Below are 9,247 nucleotides of genomic sequence, written 5' to 3'. Positions count from 1 at the left end.
AAGTTGACTTTGAAATTTATTTTGAGCCATTATGCTACCTAAAGCTAGATTACACTAAAGATAGAGTAAGATGCTGATAGATATCAAAACTATTGGGGCATTACTGATATCAGATCAAAAGTTGTTTTAGTTTTTGAGTCACAACCAGTGATGCTCAGGGGATTATTTCTGTCTCTGCACTCAGGAATTACTCCTGGTAGTACACAGGGAACATATGGGATGACAGGGACTGATCCCAGGTTGGCTGCATGTAAGGCAACCTACCCTGCTGTATTATCTCTCAATAGAATAAAACATTTTAATAATAAATTAGATTCAAAATATGAATGGGTGGAGTGCTTAAGTGTGTGCATTTACCACTAAATATTTTAATACTGTAGTCTAATTCTGAGACTAAAGATCATTTCTTTTACATTAGGTATAAGCAATTGACCTCACCCAAATAAAATATAAAGAAAGCACTGTTCATTGTCCACTTACTCAGAGAATTATCACCAACATGTGCCAAGGCACAGTTCTTGCAATGAGATGTCTCAAGCAAACAAGGCCAGTCCTGTCCTACAGGCATATGTTATTTGGTTAAAAAGCAGACTAGTCTATAATTTGTTTCTGGGTACTACCAGGCTACCAGTGGAAAGAACAAAAGTTAACAGATTCATGAGATACACTTCCCCCGATCAGATTTTATTTCCTGAAGATCCTTTCACAGAGAAATTGGTAAGATCAGATATTAAAAGGTAAGAAAGAGTCAAACAAGAAGAGGAGGAAAAAAATTTGGACAATGAAAGCAGAATGTAAAAGCCTGACTTCTATCTTAGAGGCTTCATTAAACAAAATTGTGGAAGAACAAGACCAGAGAAAGAAGATGGGAATATCACAAATAAAAATGCTTGTAAACCAAATTAAGAACTTTGAGCTTGGAGCTGGAGTGACAATACTGATTCCCAGTATCTGGGTTTGATTCTCAGTATCTTATCACGCCCTTCCCCTATGTATCACTTAGGAGTAATTCCTACACAGAGCTGAGAGTTACACATGAGCATCTCTGCTCATGGACCATAACAAAGAAACAAAAAGAATTTGATGATCCAAGCTAATGTTAAATTTACAAAATTATTTCTGCCTACTATGTGGGAAGTACTTTAGAATAGAATTTAGGAAGAAATTTATCAGAAATGATGGATAGTTGTATTTTAAAATTATTAAGAAGACTATTTGTTGGAGAAACAGAATCTAGACGTAGCAGGTGTCTGATGTCCATTAATGATCATGATGAACTAATGATCATGACTGAAAATAGTTATATTTATAAATACTTTGATACCCAATATTGGACTTCCCTGAGAAAATCACTATTTTACTATTGTTATATTTTACCTTTTACTACTTATACTACAGTTTTAGTATCTCCTTCCTAAATCAATGACTTGCAGTTGTATATATTGAAAAGAAGGAGATACTTAAAATATTTCATTTGCTGTAAAAAAAAAAAAAAACGGGAGAAGTCTGATTTTATCTAAGTATTTGCTTCCATTACACAGAGAATAGTCTTCTGTGTTAGATTTCTTTACTACTATTATTTTTCCTTGGAGAATTAATTTTGATAATCTAGGTATTTGCTAAATGTTTATATGCAAAATAGACAACAATGGAAAATTTGTCACATTTTACAAACAGATTATAAAGGAATTGGCATATTTTAGAAGAAACTAATTGCACAAATTGCGATCATAGCATATAAAATAGTTTCCTCAGGCATAATATAGTCATAGGGTCAAAGAAAAGTCAGAAAGGGAATGTTTGATTATAACAAAACATTTGTGCAGCTTTGTATTTCTTGAGTAATTTGCTGTTAAGAAACAAGCTAGGAGCCATGGAAATTCTTTTTCTAATTTATTGTCTTTAAGAAACTTCCATGGTGGTATTTCAAAACAGAGAGTCTGGAAATCTAATTTTTAAGTGTGCCAAAATATTACAGGAGCAGATGGTGCAAAAATTTTTTTAAATGAAAGAAATTATTATTAAAACAAAAGACTCTTAAGTTATGTTTAATCTCCTAGGGCTATTAATAGTTTGCTTTGATTTTTTATATCTGTGACGGTCACTTGGAACTGCTTAAATATAGCCTTTTATATTTTTTGAATTGCAATTTATGTTAGAAAATAGAAAGAAAAACAATGTATTAAATACGATTAATTTTTACCAATTTTAAAGATTAAAAATATTTTTACATAAAATTATCAAAATCACAAAAAAATCTTTAAATGGTTTATTTATTTACTATTTTACTAAATTAAAAGGTTAAAAATACAGGCAGGAGGTTGGGAAAGAGAGAGATGGGGGGCATTTGTGGTGGAAATTTTGCACTAGTGAAGAGGGTGTTCTTTTTATGACTGAACCCCAACTACAATCCTGCTTATTTTCATGGTGCTTAAATAAAGATATTATTTTTTAAAACGGTTAAAAATAAAATATTTTGTATTTTATAGTTAAATTCATTCAAAGATAGTCTGTTAATTTACTTACTCATATAACATTTATTTGAAGAGTTCTTTAATCACAAACCCTGTTTATAATAAGCAAATGTTATTCCTTCCAGTTACTTTTTAAAAAGGTGGTGATTAATGAGTTAAAAATACCTTATGAATTATTAAATGCACGGGATCTGAACTTTACATGGCTCAACAAAGCAGTTGTTTCTTAATGGGGCAATGAGAAACACCAGAAATTAATAAGATAGTGATAAGAGAGATATGGGAACTTAGAAACATCAGAAGTTATGATGTAGTGGTAGCAGAAAGGTCAGAAGATAAAAAATAATTGTGAGGGTCTAGAGCGGTGTTGCAAGCGATAAGGTTTCTGCCTTGCACGCGCTAGCCTAGGATAGAACGCGGTTCAATCCCCCGGGTCCCATATGGTCCCCCAAGCCAGGAGCGATTTCTGAGCTCATAGCCAGGAGTAACCCCTGAGTGTCACCGGGTGTGGCCCAAAACCAAAAAAAAAAAAAAATTGTGAGAGGGCCTGAACAAGTAAAGCTAGTAGAATGTTAACTTTGCATGCAGCCAAGGTAGATTCAGTCCCAAGCATCTGAAATGGTTTCCCCAAGCACCACCAGGAGTGATTCCTATGTGCAGAGCCAGGAGTGACACTTGAGAATTGCCAGATGTAGCCCCAAACCAAGCAAAAAAAAAAAAAAATGAAGACAGTAGAATCATATTGTACATGTTGAATTTGAAGTGTCAGTGGAAAACTGGATGGTTGATTGAGGTTGTAAGTGATTTAAAATTTAAGAATATGTTGGGGCCAGATAGCACAGCGGTATGGCATTTGCCTTGCATGTGGCTGACCCAGGATGGACCTGGGTTCGATCCCCAGCTCCCATATGATCTCTCAAACTAGGAGAAATTTCTGAGTGCATAGCCAGGAGTAACCCCTGAGCATCACCGGGTGTGGCCCAAAAGAAAAAAAAAGAAAAGAAAAAGAATATAGAGACAGATCTGGACTAGAAAGAATTGCATAGCACAAATATTTGAGAGCAATTGAAGTCACTCAAAGGAAATGTGTTAGGTAGACATTGAGATCTGAGACCAAAATTTATGATATACACAAAGAAAACTTTCAAATGACTGGGGGAGATGATAGAAAATACTAAAGTGATAAAGCAGATGACCACTCTCTTAAATGGTTTCCTTTAACATTGACTTTAACAAAATAACTTTAGGCATAACCGCTTTCACAAACATTGTGCTCTACACAACACTAAATGATCGTTTCTTTGGGGGTAGGCTTGGGGCCACACCCGGTGACACTAAGGGGTTACTTCTGGCTCAGAAATCGCTCCTGGCTTGGGGGGGGGGGATCATATGGGAAGCCGGGAATCCAACCGCGGTTCCGTCTTGGGTCAGCCGCGTGCAACACCCTTCCGCTGCACTATCGCTCCAGCCCCTATGATCATTTCTTTATAAATCTCATATTAACCTGAAACCAGGATGATTAGGGAAAAAAAAAAGTAGGCAGGTATAGAATAATAAAGTGATGTTCACTTTATAATCCAAGTAGTAGATTCTTGGAAAAAGCAAATGGTGATGAAGAAACAAAATGGCAATGTTGGAACTATTCCAGGGATGTGACAATTCTGGACAGAATGATGGGTGGACGAGCACAATCGCCTCTGGCTAGCAGCTTCAAGTTTATCCAATAGAGCCAGAGTTCCCATTACAATACTGATGAAAGCCAGAGAATAATGATGAGTCAAAACAACAGACAGTGAAAATGGTTATTAACAAACTCTTACTAGAATCTGGAAGAAATTTTCAGTGATTATTGGGCCAGTGGATTTCTTTTTTTTTTTAAAAAAAGATTTGTGTTCTGAACTTTCTTCATTTTATGGAACAAAGCTGTTCCTACCACACAATAGTGTAGAATTAACAGGAGTTACTCAAGTCTCAACTTCTTTGTTAGTAAAACTCATTTCTCTGGACTTGTTTGATTAAGTGAAGTAATGCAGAGTAATTGCTAGCAGAATACTTGATAAAAGAATAATAATCGTTCTTAAATGGATCCTTCCCAAACTGAATAAAAATTTATTAAAATTTATTAAAAGCAGAAAAGAATGAACACACAAACATAGATAATGAATGTTGACAGATAAACTGTTGGGAGAATCAGGAAGAAATTGTTACTAATCATAACCTCAATAAAACTCCATTTGTAAGATGAGTTGGTTTTTATCCCGTTCTTTACCTCATGAAACAAAACTATTTATCATCATCACTAACATTACTATTATTATTATCTATCATTTTTAGTACTGTGTAAACTATAACCCATCTGGCCTATGGGATGCTCATTCATCAGTAGTCTTTCGAGCATCTGAAAACTATGGAAAACATCTATAAAAGTATGGAAAATATCCATAATTTGGGAATTTTCTTGATAGGATTCCATAGCTTTCATAAGTTTTGAAATGTAGTTTGTAACTATATACATAAAATAAACTGTATCTAATAGAACCTTTTCATTTTTAGAGACTCAGATTGCTTTTACCCCACAATATCATTCATGTTTATTTACATCATTCACCCATAGATTCCATTCCTTCAAACATGAGCTCTCAAGATAATGGGAACAATCTAAATTTGAAAGAAAAAGCCTTATATGTAATTGTTTTGATTTTTCCCAAATCTGCTTCCTTATACCTAGTTTTGAAGATGATTTTGAAATTCTTTACCATTTTATTATGTTTCTCATTGTTGTTATTCCCATATATCTTTTTCTTATAAATCTAGGACTTTATCTACTTTTATCTATAAATTACTTTACTTAAAGACCATGTATTACATAGTTGATCATAATACACTCATTTTCAGATAAGTGGTAGTGAAATTACAAAAAATATAAAAAGAAAAATAGTGTATCAACCAAAAATTTGTGAAAGTTATTGCATCTTGCAGTGAGGTGATAATCATTGTTAGAAAGTTTGCTACACTCTTGTTGATAGTTGATCTTTTGGTTTCTTATTTTGTTTCTAAATATTTAGTGGCTTCAAATACACATTGGCATATAAATTGTTGTGCACCTACTGTGATGATAGTTTAAAATATTTGGAATTGTTCAGAAATTCCAAGCACTGTGGCTTTTGTGGGCTGTGGTTTTTGTCTGCCATGCCTTCTGAAAGTAACTAAATTAAGAACTATTTTTATAAATCTTTATTTAAGCACCATGATTACAAGTATGTTTGTAGTTGGGTTTCAGTTCTAAACAGAATACGCCCCTTCATCAGTGCAATATTCCCACCAAAATACACCCCACCCTTGTCTGTATTCGCTACAGGCATTCTACTTCTCTCATTCTTTAACATTGTAAGTTTCAGCTGTCATACTACAACAATGCTAATTTGTTAATTTGCATATGTTTTATAATTTAGAAAGATCACATCACATATTTCTAAATTTCAGAAGTTCCTAACAGTAAAGTCATTATTTTAAGATGTATGAAAAACAATCCAATTTTAAAAATTGGCAGATTTGAACTGACTCCTCCAAAGACATGGGTGACCAATGGTAATATAAAAAAAATGTTCCTCACCACTAATTATCAACGAAATGCAAGTTACACCCATCTCATGAGATACCATCTCATTTCACATCTGTAATAATGGCTTATATCAAAAGGAATGTTTTATGTGAATAAAATTTTGCAGTTTTGATTTTGTTAAGTTGAACTTAAAACCTAGCTTGCACTAAGGAAATGTTAGCCTTGATAAATGCCTTAAATTGGTATTTTAATCACACGAAGGTAACAGGGACCTCCTTTCTTACTGGACAAATCCTGAACTTCTTGTAACCCATCCCCCGCATGTTATAACCTCGTAGCTTTGCCAAGGTCATGGTGAACACTGACAATAGAACTAAAGTTATGCAGGGGACAGAGTGAGAGGTGAGAAACAAAATGTGTGAGGGTGCAGAAAAGGTGTTGATAGGCTAGAGATATAGTACATAGATCAGGGTGTTTGCCTTAAACATGGCTTACCCAGATTTGATCCCTGGCACCTCAACCGGTCACCCGAGTTTCCCAGGAGTGTTCCCTAAACACAGAACCATGGTAAACCCTGAGTACTGCCTGGTGTGGTCAAAATACTTTCCAGTGTTGGGTTTTATTTTTCAAATAGTTATCAGAATAATAAGAGAGAGGTAATACAGCAGGAAGGTTGTTTGTCTTGTATATGGGTGACCTGAATTTGGTCTTCAACATCCCAAATGGTCCCCTGAATTCCACTATATGTATGCCTGAATACAGAACCAAGAATAAACCTTGACTATCACTTACTGTGACCCCAAAACAAAAATAAAGAAAATAATAAAATAAGATATAGATTGGAAATAAGTAATAAATGCCAATTGATCTCCACCCCCATAAGACTCAAAAAATAGAAATCCTGAACAAAATATAAAAATGGATATAAAAAACTTGCAGAGTAGAATAAGTTTAAATATTCTTGAGTCTATGAAATATGAGCTTAGAAAATGAAAATATAAAATAAGGAGTAGAAATAAAATTGTAATATTGGAATCCTTTTGCGAATGTGACCACAAAATAATTATTCATTAGCCCAGTGGTTTTAATTTTTACTCAAGTAGTCACTTTTCAGGCATTACTTTGTGAAAACAACCACAATAGTTTTTTTTATTTCAAGTGTTTATATATTTTATTTCAAGTTTATTTGCATTATTTGCATTAATGAACTCATAAAACTGGTGGATTTTACTAATACTTCTATCTGAAATTATCAATTGAGATTGTTTGCACATATTTTTCCTTCCAAATGATGTAACCCAAGATGGATGATCTGAAAATCTGTCAGGATTCGATTGAGATTATGACATAGTTGAGAAATGTACAGCTATACAAAAGAACTAGGAAAATCCACCAATTTTATGATAGCAAATCAATTATATCTAAACATAAAAACAATTGTTTATTTGATTTTTGGGCCACACCCAGCTGTGGTCAGGGGTTACTCTTTTTTTTTTAAGATTAATATCTTTATTTAAACACCTTGATTAAAAACATAATTGTAGTTGGGTTTCAGTCATGTAAAGAACACCCCCTTCACCTTACTCTTGACTCTGTGCTCAGGGATCACTACTGGCAGGACTCAAAGGACCATAGGTATTGAACCTGGATTAGCCACATGCAAGGCAAGCATCCTTTCCACTGTACCCCTTTTCTGACCCCCACAAACAGAATCTTCAAGTGATTCTACTTTTCAAATGCTCAGAATCAATCTTTATACACAATAGACCAGAAATAAAAGAAATTGTTTTACTTTTACAGAATCAGAGCAATAATACAACCAGTAAGGCATTTGCTTGCATGCCAGGTACCTGATTCATCATCATCACCCCGTATGATTGGTCACTCTAGTCCAGTGCTTCTCAATTATTTTCTATCATGCCCCCCTAGAAAGAAGAAAACATTTTTGTTCCCCCCGTGTGACTGTAAATAGTATCTTTATTTAAAAAAACTTTAACCTGAAAAACAAAAAATATATAAAATAATTTGAGCTGATTTTTTAATTAGAGATAATGTCTGGTTTAATGGCTACAATGAGCACATTTTGCAATGCATAGTTTTTCGAAGCTGGGTTTGAAGCAGGACACAGCAACTCTCAGCCCCCAAAACATACAGAGACATAAACATGGGCCTTAGCTTGTTATGACAGTGTTTGCCTAGGTCAAACACACCCCCCTTTACGGAGCCCCGCCCCCCCTGGAGGCACGCCCCACTATTTGAGAGACATTGCTCTAGCCCCACCAGAGGTAAACCCTGAGCACAGAGTGAGAGTAAGCCATAAGCACTGTTGGGTGTGGTTAAAAAAACAACAACTTAGCTTACTTTTAATATTCTTCATTTGGACTAATCATTGATCTTAAAGAAATGGACAAGATATAAAAAACTAAATATTAATATTTAAACATTACCAGAAAAAAATCAATAATTTTGCTAGAATTATAATAAATAAAATAAATTAACAAACTTTAACAAATTGTATGATTCTATTTATATGAATTATAGAGTAGTAAAGTAATAGAGCTGAAGTTCTATTATATGATTAGATTTTGATAATATTTGTACAACTCTAAATATACTAAAATGTTAATTTGTCTACTTTAAATTGTTAGGCTTTGTTGTAAACTTTACCTCAACAAGCAGTTAAGTACATAATAATTTTGGTGGGATTTATTTAATATTTGACCCTCTCATTTACAAAATTAATTGAAATACTTTAAAATTTCTCATTACATATCATTCATATAACCAGGAGTCTCAAACTCAATTTATCTGGGGGCCGCAGGGGTGAGGCAGGGCCACATAAGGGATTTCACAAAAAAAGTCCTCAAACGTCATTATTAACAGTTTTAATTATTTCTTCTGAACATGAATAGAACATTGAGTGAAGATCATGAACAGTTCTTCTGAACATGGCATCTTTTGCCTATTCCTTGCTGTCAGAGACTTGACAGCACTTCTCACAAATCTGAACCACATTTGGCTTTAGAGAGGAAGCAGTTGAGACCCTCAGTATGGCTTGAAGATGATCATCATTAAGTCTAGACCTGTACTTTGACTTATTGAAGTTCAATGTGGAGAATAACTTTTCACACAAATATGTTCTCCCAAAAAGGTACATGGTGCACTAAAACATTCGGAAAAGCTCAGGGAAACTGGGGGGCAATTCTCTCAA

The sequence above is a fragment of the Suncus etruscus genome, chromosome 1 (genome assembly GCF_024139225.1).
Source record: "Suncus etruscus isolate mSunEtr1 chromosome 1, mSunEtr1.pri.cur, whole genome shotgun sequence".
In the NCBI taxonomy this organism is placed as follows: Eukaryota; Metazoa; Chordata; class Mammalia; order Eulipotyphla; family Soricidae; genus Suncus; species Suncus etruscus.
This window is presented reverse-complemented; position numbering follows the sequence as displayed.